Source organism: Giraffa tippelskirchi, chromosome 10 (genome assembly GCF_054371585.1).
Source record: "Giraffa tippelskirchi isolate mGirTip1 chromosome 10, T2T-mGirTip1v1.2.pri, whole genome shotgun sequence".
Taxonomy (NCBI): Eukaryota; Metazoa; Chordata; class Mammalia; order Artiodactyla; family Giraffidae; genus Giraffa; species Giraffa tippelskirchi.
This window is the reverse complement of record NC_137284.1, coordinates 34,909,538-34,924,876: the sequence shown is the minus strand read 5'-3', so window position 1 is coordinate 34,924,876 and position 15,339 is coordinate 34,909,538. Positions and strand designations below refer to the sequence as shown.

Genomic DNA, 15,339 nt, shown 5'->3' with positions numbered 1-15,339 from the left:
TTTGCCCTGACAAAAATGGTAGGACAGGTTTGCTCTCAAAAGATACACTGTTTTCATAGAAAATATATCATATTTGATGTCAAAAGCCCTGGATTTGAGTCCCAGCTTTATGGTTGACTGTGAGTTTTGGTTGTCATTAATCTCAAGGAGCCTCAGCTTTCTCACATGTGAAACAGGGATCATACAAAACCCTCTGCCATAGGCTTGTACTAAGGATCAAAAGAAAGAATATGATTTGGGTAGAGTGAACCCATCTATAAATGCTGCCTGTTCAGAGATGTGCTGGGCTTCCCCAGAACTCTCAAAGGTCAGAGTGTGCCATGGAGTCCAGGTAGAGTGTCTCTTGTCATCATAGCTGGTGACAGTAAGTTTGTATCCTGAGTTGGACATAATAGTGCTAAGACTATTAAGACTATTAGGAGATATTTCTGTTTAGAGTTTTAGTTATTTCTCCTTATACAGACATTTGTTACAGCAGCAAGGAACTGGAGGCAGGACGGTTTCAGATACACCAGGACTTGGGTTTCAAAGAGGGTATTATATTCAAATCATTAAGACATGGGGTGAAAGATAGTCTGAATACAGTATATTTTCTTCATTTATTCATGTCTTCTTTAAGGTCTCTGAATAAAGTTTTGGTTTTCTCTCTAGAGATAGACATATCTTTTGTTAGAGTATACCTACATACTTGACATTTTAAATGGTATTATAAGTTGTCTATTTCAGACATTTTTAAAAACTATTTGTGGCTGGTACATAAAAATACAATTGACTTTTGTAATTAGTCTTGAATACAATTAACTTTCCAAGCTCTTATTAAGTCTAATAATTTAAATATAGTTGTTTTTGAATTTTCTTTCTTTCTTTCCAATCCTTAATACCTTTATTATATATTTTTCTTGCTTTACAGAGCTGGATAGGCCCTACAGGACAATGATAAAATAAGTCTTTTATTATTTTTTCTTTTTTGCTTAACTCTTTTATTCTAGACCTCAAAGAGAAATTTTTCATCTTTTAACCAATAATTATTATATACTTTTAAAAGTTATCCTTTGTCAATTTCACAGCTTCTGCCTCCTTAAGCATAACTTTTTAAAAACTAGGTATCTTTTATCAATTTAAGAGGTTCTCTTCTAGTCCCAGTTTGGCAGGAGTTTTGTTTTTATGAATGGACATTGAATTTTATTACAATTTTTATGCATCTATTGAAATGACCAAATGTGTTTATCCTGTTATCAGTTAAGGTATCAATTACATGTTGATTTTGTAAAGTATTAATCCAAACTTGGGCTTCCCAAGTGGTGCTAGTGGTAACGAACCTGCCTGCCCATACAGGGGACGTAAGGGGTGCAGGTTCCATCCCTGGGTCAGGAGATCCCCTGGAGGAGGGCAGGGCGACCCACTCCAGGATTCTTGCGTGGAGAATCCCATGGACAGAGGAGCCTGGTGGGCTACAGTCCAAGGGGTTGCAGAAGAGTGTACTGTATAAGCCTCAATAATAGCACTTTGAATACAGATACTTATTGATGTGTCTGTCTGCCTGACGGTAACATCCTCTGGGGGGCACAAAGCCTATCTTATTCACAAGCTTGGAGTTAGTGCTATAAAACATCTTAGCTATGTTACTAAACCTCTTGACTTAGAGTCTCTAAAGTGGGAAAATATCTCACAGGGCTGCTGTGACCAGTAAGTGAGACAACACATTTAAAAAAAATTTGACTCATCTTAGGTGTTCAAAGAGTTATTATTTTCTCTAATCTTCCCATTGAACACAATAATAAATGCCTTTTGGATGGATGTTAAGTGAAAGAAAGTGAAATTAATTTTTTAAGCCTTGAGATTCTCTTATATGACTTTTCTTTAAATGACTAATGGATCAAGACTGCTTACATCTTAGGCACTATGATATATGCTTTATAGTCATTTAATCTTCACAATAATTATTTAACATAGGTACTACCTTAATTCCCATTTCACAAATGAGAATACTGAGGCTTAGTAATTTATCCACAGTTGAGTAGGGTAGTCAAGACTGGAATCCAAGTCGATCTAACTCTAGGGCCCATGTTCTTAACTGTTTATTTACGGCAGAGGAATACTTCAGGTTTAATATCCAATTTTCAGCCATGGTTAGGGCTGGCCCTGTGGTTTTTCTTGCCAAACCCAGAATAAGCTCTATATATTAATATTTGGATTTAGAGCAAATACTGCCTAGTCCTTTTGCAAACACTTCATGGAGACTAGCCTGTTCTCTTCCCCACAAGGCTCTGTTCTCTGAAAAGCAATGGGCATTTCAGTGCCAGGAATTAGATCCTCTGAAGTGTACAGCCTGTGATATAAACAGCCCTCCACTCTGAGTCAGCTGACAGGCAAAGGGCCAGAGGCTCAGATGCAGTCAGTTCCTGGATAGGCTCACCATGCCACCTTCACCCTGCTCAACCTTTCTTATCCTTTCAACTTTATTTCACCACAAGAAATTTGTATGAAATGCTCCACTTCTTTCAGAAATCGCCCAATGGACACCCACTTAGTCTTTCCCTTACTGATTCCCTGCCATGGACAGTTATACTTACTTGGTAAATGACAACAGCGATTAGTGGTAATAACACTGGAAGCTTTGGTAGTGGATTGGAATGGAGTACAGACTTTGGTGTCAAACCAGCCAGAGTTTAAAGTCTCAGCTATGAAATATTGCTGAGCAAATTGTCTAACCTCTTTAAATATCAGTTTTCTTATGGCTAATTTAATGAGGACAATACCAGCAGTATTTTACTGAGTTGTTATAAAGACTGAGAAATGTGAAAGGAATGAATGTAATGCCCTTGGAGCAGTGCTTTTGTTTACAGTAAGCATTCAAATGTTAGCTATCCACTGCACCACCAGGGAAGTGCCCCAGGGAAGTCCTTTGATTACTCTTCATTCAGAAAGCTTTTATGGAATTTAAAAAGCCCCAGGCACATGGTAAGTGCTCAAAATATTAATACATTTGATCAACAAAATTCCTGTTTTCCAGTTTTCAGTTCAGTTCAGTTGCTCAGTCGTGTCCGACTCTGCAACTCCATGGACTGTGGCACACCAGGCCTCCCTGTCCATCACCAACTCCCGCAACTTACTCAAACTCATGTCCATTCAGTCGGTGATGTCATCCAACCATCTCATCTTCTATCGTCCCCTTCACCTCTTGCCTTCAATCTTTCCCAGCATCCAGGTCTTTTCAAATGAATCAGCTCTTCGCATCAGGTGGCCAAAGTATTGGAGCTTCAGCTTCAGCATCAGTCCTTCCAATGAATGTTCAGGGTTTATTTCCTTTAGGATGGACTGGTTGGATCTCCTTGCTGTCCAAGGGACTCTGAAGAGTCTTCTCCAACACCACAGTTCAAAAGCATTAATTCTTCGGCGCTCAGCTTTCTTTATAATCCAACTCTCACATCCATACATGACTACTGGAAAAACCATAGCCTTGACTAGATGGAACTTTGTTGGCAAAGTAATGTCTCTGCTTTTTAATATGCTGTCTAGGTTGGTCATAACTTTTCTTCCAAGGAGTAAGTGTCTTTTTATTTCATGGCTGCAGTCACCATCTGCAGTGATTTTTGAGCTCCAAAATACAAAGTCTGTCACTGTTTCCACTCTTTCCCTTCTATTTGCCATGAAGTGATGGGACCGGATGCCATGATCTTTGTTTTCTAAATGTTGAGCTTTAAGCCAACTTTTTCACTCTCCTCTTTCACTTTCATCAAGAGGCTCTTTAGTTCTTCTTCACTTTCTGCCATAAGGGTGGTGTCGTCTGCATATCTGAGGTTATTGATATTTCTCCCGGCAATCTTGATTCCAGCTTGTGCTTCATCCAGCTCAGCGATTCTCATGATGTACTCTGCATATAAGTTAAATAAGCAGGGTGACAAGATACAGCCTTAACATACTCCTTTTCCTATTTGGAAACAGTCTGTTATTCCATGTCCTGTTCTAACTGTTGCTTCCTGATCTGCATACAGATTACTCAAGAGGAAGTTCAGGTGGTCTGGTATTCCCATCTCTTTCAGAATTTTCCACAGTTTATTGTGATCCACACAGTCAAAGACTTTGGCATAGTCAATAAAGCAGAAATACATGTTTTTCTGGAACTCTCTTGCTTTTTCGATGATTCGGATGTTGGCAATTTGAACTCTGGTTCCTCTGCCTTTTCTAAAACCAGCTTGAACATCTGGAAGTTCACGGTTCACATATTGTTGAACCCTGGCTTGGAGAATTTTGTGCATTACGTTGCCAGCGTGTGAGATAAGTGCAATTGTGCAGTAGTTTGAACATTCTTTGGCATTGCCTTTCCTAGGGATCGGAATGAAAACTGACCTTTTCCAGTCCTGTGGCCACTGCTGAGTTTTCCAGATTTGCTGGCATATTGAGTGCAGCACTTTCACAGCATCATCTTTCAGGACTTGAAATAGGTCAACTGGAATTCCATCACCTCCACTAGCTTTGTTCATAGCGATGCTTCCTAAGGCCCACTTGACTTCACATTCCAGGATGTCTGGCTCTAGGTGAGTGATCACACCATCGTGATTATCTGGGTCGTGAAAACCTTTTTTTACAGTTCTTCTGTGTATTCTTGCCACCTCTTCTTAATATCCTCTGCTTATGTTAGGTCCATACCATTTCTGTCCTTTATCGAGCCCATCTTTGCATGCAGTGTTCCCTTGGTATCTCTAATTTTCTTGAAGAGATCTCTAGTCTTTCCCATTCTATTGTTTTCCTCTATTTCTTTGCATTGATCACTGAGGAAGGCTTTCTTATCTCTCCTTGCTATTCTTTGGAACTCTGCAGTCAAATGGGAATATCTTTCCTGTTCTCCTTTGCTTTTGGCTTCTCTTCATTTTCCTACTTTGCATTTCTTTTTTCTTGGGGATGGTCTTGATCCCTGTCTCCTTTACAATGTCATGAACCTCTGTCCATAGTTTATCAGGCACTCTGCCTATCAGATCTAGTCCCTTAAATCTATTTCTCACTTCCACTGTATAATGGTTAGGGATTTGATTTAGGTCATACCTGAATGGTCTAATGGTTTTCCCTACTTTCTTCAATTTAAGTCTGAATTTGGCAATAAGGAGTTCATGATCTGAGCCATAGACAGCTCCTGGTCTTGTTTTTGCTGACTGTATAGAGCTTCTCCATCTTTGGATACAAAGAATATAATCAATCTGATTTCGATATTGACCATCTGGTGATGTCCATGTGTAGAGTCTTCTCTTGTATTGTTGGAAGAAGGTGTTTGCTATGACCAGTGCATTCTCCTGGCAGAACCCTATTAGCCTTTGCCCTGCTTCATTCTGTACTCCAAGGCCAAATTTGCCTGTTACTCCAGGTGTTTCTTGACTTCCTACTTCTGCATTCCAGTCCTCTATAATGAAAAGGACATCTTCTTTGGGTGTTAATTCTAGAAGGCCTACAAGGTCTTCATAGAACCATTCAACTTCAGCTTCTTCAGCATTACTGGTTGGGGCATAGACTTGGATTACTGTGATATTGAATGGTTTACCTTGGTAACGAACAGAGATCATTCTGTCATTTTTGAGATTGCATCCAAGTACTGCATTTTGGACTCTTTTGTCGACTATGATGGCTACTCCATTTCTTCTAAGGGATTCCTGCCCATAGTAGTAGCCATAATGGTCATCTGAGTTAAATTCACCCATTCCAGTTCCCTCTTGCCATCTCTTGTTTGACCACTTTTAATTTGCCTTGATTCATGGACCTAACATTCCAGGTTCCTATGTAATATTGCTCTTTACAGCATCAGACCTTGCTTCTATCACCAGTCACATCCACAACTGGGTGTTGTTTTTGCTTTGACTCCATCTCTTCATTCTTTCTGGAGTTATTTCTCCACTGATCTCTAGTAGCATACTGGGCACCTACCAACCGGGGGAGGTTATCTTTCAGTGTCCTATCTTTTTCCCTTTTCATACTGTTCATGGGGTTCTCAAGGCAAGAATACTGAAGTGGTTTGCCATTCCCTTCTCCAGTAGACCACATTTTGTCAGAACTCTCCACCATGACCTGTCCATCTTGGGTGGCCCTACTCGGCATGGTTCATAGTTTCATTATTAGACAAGGCTGTGGTCTATGTGATTAGATTGGTTAGTTTTCTGTGATGGTGGTTTTCAGTCTGTCTGCCTTCTGATGGAGAAGGATAAGAGGCTTACGTAAGCTTCCTGATTGGATAGACTGACTGAAGGGGATACTGGGTCTTGTTCTGATGGGCAGGGCCATGCTCAGTAAATCTTTAATCCAATTTTCTGTTGATGAGTGGAGCTGTGTTCCCTCCCGCTATTTACATTATCTTCATTACCTCCACCATAGTTTGGCCCCAGGTTTCCAGTTTTACTAGTAAACAATTTAAGTTTCTTCTTTGACAAGCCTGGCTGCAGTCCTGCTCTCATATGTAAAAGGGACAACACTATTGGAGATTAGGTAAGCATCCAAATAGCTTCTCTATTGTGATAGGCCCTGAGGATTTTATATAAAGGTAGGGGCTAGATGTGTTTAGAAAACTTTATACTTTACAAGGCATCCCATTTTCCTTTAACCAATTTGATCCTCACAACTTTATGTGGGTAGTTATCATTCCATATGTGGAATTTTTACACATCACTCTTCTCCACTATGAGACAAGGAAAATTTTTTAATCATCTTTCTCTACCCAGATAAAAATACTGGCCTAAGTGTTTTAAGTGGGTTTCTGAACGGGTGTGTGTGTGGCATGCGTACTCTGTCATGTCCAACTCTTTGCGACCCCATGGACTGAGGCCTCCAGGCTCCTCTGTCCATGGAATTCTTCAGGCAAGAATACTAGAGTGCATTACCATTTCCTCCTCCAGGGGATCTTCCTGACCCAGGACTCAAACCCGTGTCTCTTACATTGGCAGGTGGATTCTTTACCACTGAGCCACCTGGGAAACCCTGATCTAAAGACAGATGTGTATAAAATGCCTAACACATCAGTTCAGTTGCTCAGTCGTGTCCGACTCTTTGCGACCCCATGGACTGCAGCACGCCAGTCCACCCTGCCCATCACCAACTCCCGGAGCTTGCTCAAACTCATGTCCATTGAGTTGGTGATGTCATCCAATCATCTCATTCTCTGTTGTCCCCTTCTCCTCCTGCCTTCAATTTTTCCCAGCATCAGGGTGTTTTCTAATGAGTCAGTTCTTTCGCATCAGGTGGCCAAAGTATTGGAGCTTCAGCTTCAGCATGTCCTTCTAGTGAATATTCAGGACTGATTTCCTTGAGGATTGACTGGTTTGATCTCCTTGCAGTCCAAGGGACTCTCAAGAGTCTTCTCCAACACCACAGTTCAAAAGTATCAGTTCTTCGGTGTTCAGCTTTCTTTATGGTCCAACTCTCGTAGCCATGCAGATTACTGGGAAAACTATAGCTTTGACTAGACAGACCTTTGTCGGCAAGGTAACGTCTCTGCTTTTTAATATGCTGTCTAAGTTTGTCATAGCTTTTCTTTCAAGGAGCAAGCATCTTTTAATTTCATGGCTGCAGTCACCATCTGTGGTGATTTTGGAGCCCAAGAAAAGAAAAGCTGTCACTGTTTCCATTGTTTCCCCATCTATTCACCATGAAGTGATGGGACTGGATTCCATGATCTTAGTTTTCTGAATGTTGAGTTTTAAGCTAGCTTTTTCACTCTCCTCTTTCATCAAGAGGCTCTTTAGTTCTTCGCTTTCTGCCATAAGGGTGGTGTCATCTGCGAATCTGAGGTTATTGATATTTCTCCCAGTAATCTTGATTCCAGGTTGTGCTTCATCCAGCCAGGCATTTCTCATGATGTACTCTACATATAAGTTAAATAAGTAGGGTGACAATATACCACTTTTACATACACAACTCTTGGCCCTCAACTGTTAGTTCCTTTCCCTTCACATATCAAGTTAAAGACATATACATTTCCCCCTCTTTCTCCCTATCACTACTTCTAATATGCATTGAAATGAGATCTTGCATATCTTGGAATATGTTATCCAGGATGAGAGGGAAAGGCATGGTGTGATTTTCCCATACCTGTAAATGTATAAAGGTCAGCAGTATTATAAAAATCCTTAAATAGAGTAGGAAAATACCCTAAAAGTCACGGCACACAGAAGGTACTGAGTGAATAGTGGCTCACTAAAATTACAAAAATTAGTGTCAGAACAGGTGCAAACCCAGAGGCAGTGAGAACGGAAGTAACACTGGTAAGTTTTACAATTTCATGGTCATAAAATGTGAGAACTACAGGGAATCTTAGAGTATATATAGTCATTCTATAAATGAGAAGACTGAGACTCAGAGCTATGTCACTGAAGCCCAATTCAGATCAAACTTAATTTTGATCTGCAGTCTAGACACCAAACTGCATGAAATTTTAGGGGACTATAAGGCTTGCTAGTTTGATTATTGTTATCTACAGATGTGTTCTTCAGTTGTAATTGGAGGACAGAAAATCGGAACACACACACAAACATGAGGGTTTGTTTCTAATTGAAGAAAACTGAAATGGACTTTAGAATATATTTATTTTTTATAAATGATGAAACTGAGGCCCAGAAAGGGGATGTGACTTTTTGAGAGCAGGTTAGTGGCACAATCAGTTCTAGAATCCCACTTCTGTAGCTCCAGATAGAGATTCAATCTTCACATGAAGGGCTCCTCTTCAGGGCTCCTCTCTTTACTTAGTGTTCGCTACTTTTGATAACCCAGGGCCCTTATACTAACATGAACACAGTACCATATCTACCCTTTCATGTACACTGTTTTATTGTCAGGCCCTTATCTCCAATTCCACCCGATGACCCCTATCCTCTTTCTAGCCTAAGATACACACTCTACATACACCATATACCTTTTACCTTTTCTTAGTTCTAAATCCTTTCAACAGCTCCAACACAGTAAGGCTAACATGACTAACAATGGTGTAATGATTCAGCCCCTCCCTGGATATCTTTATTTCTAAAGTGGCTTAAGAAAAAAGGTACTGTCTTAAAAGGCATACTTTTTTGGAATAGAAATAAGTATACGTAGAACATTCAAGCATTAATTTTTTGAAAGATAAAATTATTTTTTATCACAAACTAAAAAGGGCAGTGTATCATAAAGCAGAGACATTACTTTGCCCGCAAAGGTCCATCTAGTCAAAGCTATGGTTTTTACAATAGTCATGTATGAATGTGAGAGTTGGATGCTTGCTCCTTGGAAGAAAGCTATGACAAACCTAGACAGTGTATTCAAAAGCAGAGACATCACTTTGCCGACAAAGGTTAATATAATCAAAGCTATGGATTTTTTCCAGTAGTCATGTGCAGATGCGACAGTTGGACAGTAAAGAAAGCTGAGCGCTGAAGAACTGATGCTTTTGAACTGTGGTGTTGGAGAAGACTCTTGAGAGTCCCTTGGACTGCAAAGAGATGAAATCAGTCAATTCTAAAGGAAATCAATCCTTAATATTCACTAGAAGGATTAATGCTGAAGCTCCAATACTTTGGCCACCTGATGTGAAAATCTGACTCATTAGAAAAGACTCTGATGCTGGGAAAGATTGAAGGCAGGAGGAGAAGGGGACGACAGAGGACAATATGGTTGGATGGCATCACTGACTCAACAGACACGAGTTTGAGCAAAGTCCTGGAGATGGTGAAGGACAGGGAAGCCTGGCATGCAGCAGTTCACTGGGGTAGCAAACGAGTCGGACATGACTGAGCGACTGAACAACAACAAATAAAAAGGGCAGCACAAGAGAATTTTGGGGGGTGATGGAAGTGTTCTGTATCTTGATTGTGGTGATTACATGACTACACATTTGCCAAAACCTGCAGAATTTTACATCAAAAGAAGTGAATTGTACCATGTTAAAAATTTTTTAAAAGTTTAAAAAGAGGAATGGAAAAGTGATTTCATGCTCATCAACATCCTTTAGTCTTTCTGTCGAGAGGCAACCACAGTGCAATGCTGGTCTTATAATGTCATTCCAGTGGTGGAAATTTAGAGTCAGACTTGTTGAGATATTTTTGGGAATGATTTTTTTTATAATTCTTATATCAGGAAATCATCTATTCCATTATACTGCAGCTTTTTTTGACTTACAGATCTCTGTTTCCACCTCTCCTGCACAAAAATGTTAGAACTCTAAATGAAATGTCCCTGTTTAGTTACCCTGGTGTCTCCAGAATCTACCTAGTATATCTGACACCTAGTGGTTACTCAATGAATATCTGCTGAAAAAACAGAAGTCTTGTTTTAAGTACAAAGGAAATGTGAAAATAAATATGGTATAGTTCCTGCTCTCAAAGAACTTTAAAATCCAATGGTCATGTACCCTCAATATAGTTAGCAATACAAAGACATAAATGGGAAATAAAAGAAGACAGAAGATAGGGAAAGATTTTCATACAGATTGATAATGGAAATTCATTCTATTTTAATGTTCTATAATGAGCATTAGTGTATAGTGTGTAACAGGAGACACTTTAATGTCTTTTCATGGAGCTGTGGTTGGTGAAAAACCCAGGTGACAGGAAGAGACCAGATGGAGGTAGTCTATCTAAAAATGTTTTACCTAACTGCAGAGTTTTTTTCTTTTTTAAATGAAACTGAGGACGCAACATCCTTTGACAAAACTGCATCATCTTGGAATCTATTAAAAATCAGGTCCTGAAGGAAAACAATAATGTCAATAAAAACTAAGTCATTCTGGATATTTTACAGGCTTCCTCCAGAAGATATACTTCAGTGTTACAGTAATGGCTTTATGATCATGACATTAAACACATGATATAAAGCTCAGCTATTAATATTTTTATTCTTAAATGTCAAGGCCCTCTTTGCTCTGGGAATTAAGAATTCCAATTCAGTCTCCTCTCCAGATCATCTAGGGTTTTGTAAACAATGTTCTGTTTCCTTCACTGTAACAGTCTACTTCAGGAGATAAAATCTATTCATGAACTAGAATCAGGTTACAAGAGGTGATTTGTCAATTATTATGTAAAGGATACACATGGACATCACCAGATGGTCAACACCGAAATCAGACTGACTATATTCTTTGCAGCCAAAGATGGAGAAGCTCTATACAGTCAGCAAAAACAAGACCAGGAGCTGACTGTGGCTCAGATCATGAACCCCTTATTGCCAAATTCAGACTTAAATTGAAGAAAGTAGGGAAAACCACTAGACCATTCAGGTATGACCTAAGTCAAATCCCTTATGATTTTACAGTGGAAGTGACAAATATATTTAAGGGACTAGATCTGATAGACAGAGTGCCTGATGAACTATGGATAGAGGTTCGTGACACTGTACAGGAGACAGGGATCAAGACCATCCCCATGGAAAAGAAATGCAAAAAAGCAAAATGGCTGTCTGAGGAGGGCTTACAAATAGTTGGGAAAAGAAGAGAAGCAAAAAGCAAAGGAGAAAAGGAAAGATATTCCCATCTGAATGCAGAGTTCCAAAGGATAGCAAGGAGAGGTAAGAAAGCCTCCCTCAGTGATCAATGCAAAGAAATAGAGGAAAACAACAGAATGGAAAGACTAGAGATTTCTTCAAGAAAATTAGAGATACCAAGGGAATATTTCATGCAAAGATGGGCTCAATAAAGGACAGAAATGGTATGCACCTAACAGAAGCAGAAGATATTAAGAAGAGGTGGCAAGAATACACAGAAGAACTGCACAAAAAAGATCTTCACGACTCAGATAATCACGATGGTGTGATCACTCACCTAGAGCCAGACATCCTGGAATGTGAAGTCAAGTGGGCCTTAGAAAGCATCACTATGAACAAAGCTAGTGGAGGTGATGGAATTCCAGTTGAGCTATTTCAAGTCCTGAAAGATGATGCTGTGAAAGTGCTGCACTCAATATGCTAGCAAATCTGGAAAACTCAGCAGTGGCCACAGGACTGGAAAAGGGTCAGTTTTCATTCCAATCCCAAAGAAAGGCAATGCCAAAGAATGCTCAAACTACTGCACAATTGGACTCATCTCACATGCTAGTAAAGTAATGCTCAAAATTCTCCAAGCCAGGCCTCAGCAATACGTGAACTGTGAACTTCCAGATGTTCAAGCTGGTTTTAGAAAAGGCAGAGGAACCAGAGATCAAATTGCCAACATCTGCTGGATCATCGAAAAAGCAAGAGTTCCAGAAAAACAACTATTTCTGCTTTACTGACTATGCCAAAGCCTTTGACTGTGTGGATCACAATAAACTGCGGAAAATTCTGAAAGAGATGGGAATACCGGACCATCTGACCTGTCTCTTGAGAAACCTGTATGCAGGTCAGGAAGCAACAGTTAGAACTGGACATGGAACAACAGACTGGTTCCAAATAGGAAAAGGAGTACGTCAAGGCTGTATATTGTCACCCTGCTTATTTAACTTATATGCAGAATACATCATGAGAAACGCTGGGCTGGAAGAAACACAAGCTGGAATCAAGATTGCCAGGAGAAATATCAATAACCTCAGATATGCAGATGACACCACCCTTATGGCAGAAAGCGAAGAAGAACTAAAGAGCCTCTTGATGAAAGTGAAAGAGGAGAGTGAAAAAGTTGGCTTAAAGCTCAACATTCAGAAAACTAAGATCATGGCATCTGGTCCCATCACTTCATGGGAAATAGATGGGGAAACAGTGGAAACAGTGTCAGACTTTATTTTTTTGTGCTCCAAAATCACTGCTGATGGTGATTGCAGCCATGAAATTAAAAGACACTTCCTCCTTGGAAGGAAGGTTGTGACTAACCTAGATAGCATATTTAAAAACAGAGACATTCCTTTGCCAACAAAGTTCCGTCTAGTCAAGGCTATGGTTTTTCCAGTGGTCATGTATGGATGTGAGTTGGACGGTGAAGAAGGCTGAGCGCCAAAGAATTGATGCTTTTGATCTGTGGTGTTGGAGAAGACTCTTGAGAGTCCCTTGGACTGCAAGGAAATCCAACCAGTCCATCCTAAAGGCGATCAGTCCTGGGTGTTCATTGGAAGGACTGATGTTGAAATCAAAACTCCCAATACTTTGTCCACCTCACGTGAAGAGTTGACTCAATGGAGAAGACCCTAATGCTAGGAAAGATTGGAGGCAGGAGAAGGGGACGACAGAGGATGAGATGGTTGGTTGGCATCACTGACTCGATGGACATGGGTTTGGGTGAACTCCGGGAGTTGGTGATGGACAGGGAGGCCTGGCGTGCTGCGATTCATGGGGTCGCAGAGTCGGACACGACTGAGCGACTGGACTGAACTGATGTAAAGGATTAAGCAATCCATCAGTGGTATAATTTAACAACTTATTTATCTATTAAATAATTGCTGCGTACCTATCTGTGTATGTGCCAGGCAGAAGAAAACAGCATATACCTACAGGTAACAAAAACATCTGGCTGCTGGACAGTTGACTGGCTTATGACCCAGTCAAGTCGCAACTTTGTACCAAAAAATGGAGTTCGAAGGTAGAATACTGTCATTATATTTATGGTGTGTGTGATAGTCACTCAGTCGTGTCCAACTCTTTGCGACTCCATGGACTGTCGCCCACCCGGCCCCTCTGTCCATGGAATTCTCTAGGCAAGAACACTGTAGTGGGCTGCCACTCCCTTCTCCAGGGTTCTTCCCAACCCAGGGATTGAACTCAGGTCTTCTGCATTGCAGGGGGATTCTTTACCATCTGAGCCACTGGGGAAGACCTCGTATTTATGCTCTAAGTATCAAATCGTCTAGACGACTGTTCTGGAAAGAAAATAACTACAGGTCAACAATTCCTTCTTATAAAACCTTGGGACCAGGTGTGATTCAGAAATCCTTGTAGTTTACAATGGCAATAAGGTCCACATACCACATGTTATGTATGCAATGTCTCGAGGAGGGTCTTGGGCAGCACACTGTGATGAAACCACATTTCTACAGTGAAGTTAATGAATGCTCACACTAAGTAGCATGGGTAAAACCTATAATGGTCTCATATCAGTACAAGCCAAGCCAAGTTTTACTTCCCAGGTACCCAATTTCTTCGTATGTAAAACAAAGTTCTATTTAACTTCTCCAAGTAATGGATTGACCAACATGAGTTTTGAATCAAAATTGAAATATTGGTATCATGTATTAATTTAGATATTGATCTAGTGCTCCCCACATGGATCAAAAGGGCTTGAATATCACTTCATTTTTATAAACATTTTCTTAGTGTAACCAATTTTTTTTCTCTAAGCTGCTTTACTGACTTCAAAACAAGCTGTATGAAAATATACCCACTGATATTAATGGGTATGGGTAGGAGAATGGGCATGAAAAAAAAACCTTTTAGTTGTAAATTACAAACGCAAATCCCAGCAAGCTTGAAATGTTTTTCTTGGAGGGGAGAAAAGATGAAATGATATCAAGTAGATTGTGAAAACAAAGTCAAGTTTACTACAGCATAAACCATAGATTACCTATAAAAGTTTTAAAAATGTTTTCAAATGAGTTTTAAAAAATATGATTTAAAAAGTTATGAAACTTCTGTTTTGTCTTCAAAAGGGCTTGGTGTCACATGGTTGTTATACCTCTTTGGGAAATGTACAATACATTTGTAGTCTTGGCCAAATGGGAGATACTGAGGTCTGCAACATTTACTTTCTGTTTCACGTAAAGCAAGATATTAACAGCAGTTCTCATATATATTTCAAACGTCAAACAAACCTGGGTTTTATTTTCAATTTCTCGCTACTTGTTAATGGGTAACAGTGCACAGATTTATCTCTTAATTATAAGATGAGGTGATTTCTACCCTAAGTACTATTGAACAAAAATAGTGTTAGTTGTTCAGTCATGTCCGACGCTTTGTGACTCCATGGACTGTGGCCCACCAGGCTCTTCTGTGCATGGAATTCTATAGGCAAGATTACTGGAGTGGATTGCCATTCCCTTCTCCAGGGGTTTCTCCTGACCAGGGGTTGAACCCAGGTCTCCTGCATTGCAGGTGGATTCTTTACTGTCTGTGCCACCAGGGAAGGGGAAAATGGTAGGTAAACATATACTTACGGCAGTACTAGCCTGCTGTTGTTAGAGAAAAAAAAAAACCCCTCTTGATTCTCTTATTGAACATATAAGGGAAAGGGGGTATTTTTAATTTCCGTAGTTGGAGGTAGGTTAATATTGAAATGTTTAATCAGTGTCTAGAATTATGTGAAGGTGTCATAAGTTTTTCAGAGCTTGGGTCTCTATCAAAATCTTAATCAGGTCTTGGATACAACAGTGAAAAAGAGTAAATTCCTATCTAAAAAGTTTAGCCAGGGTTCTTAATCACCGGTTAATAGAATTCAGGGTT

General features: G+C 39.9%; 1 protein-coding gene and 1 pseudogene across 3 annotated transcripts in view; both read right to left on the bottom strand.

The window, feature by feature from the left end:
* Positions 1–15,339, bottom strand: part of PCF11 (PCF11 cleavage and polyadenylation factor subunit) — a 103,153-nt gene that overhangs the window by 75,031 nt on the left and 12,783 nt on the right. The window lies entirely within an intron of this gene.
* On the bottom strand, positions 949–15,091 carry LOC145524502 (protein CFDP2 pseudogene; annotated as a pseudogene). The gene is made up of 2 exons (XR_014067608.1): positions 13,529–15,091; positions 949–7,007 (listed from the first exon to the last, which is right to left on the bottom strand). The product of XR_014067608.1 is annotated as a protein CFDP2 pseudogene (transcript).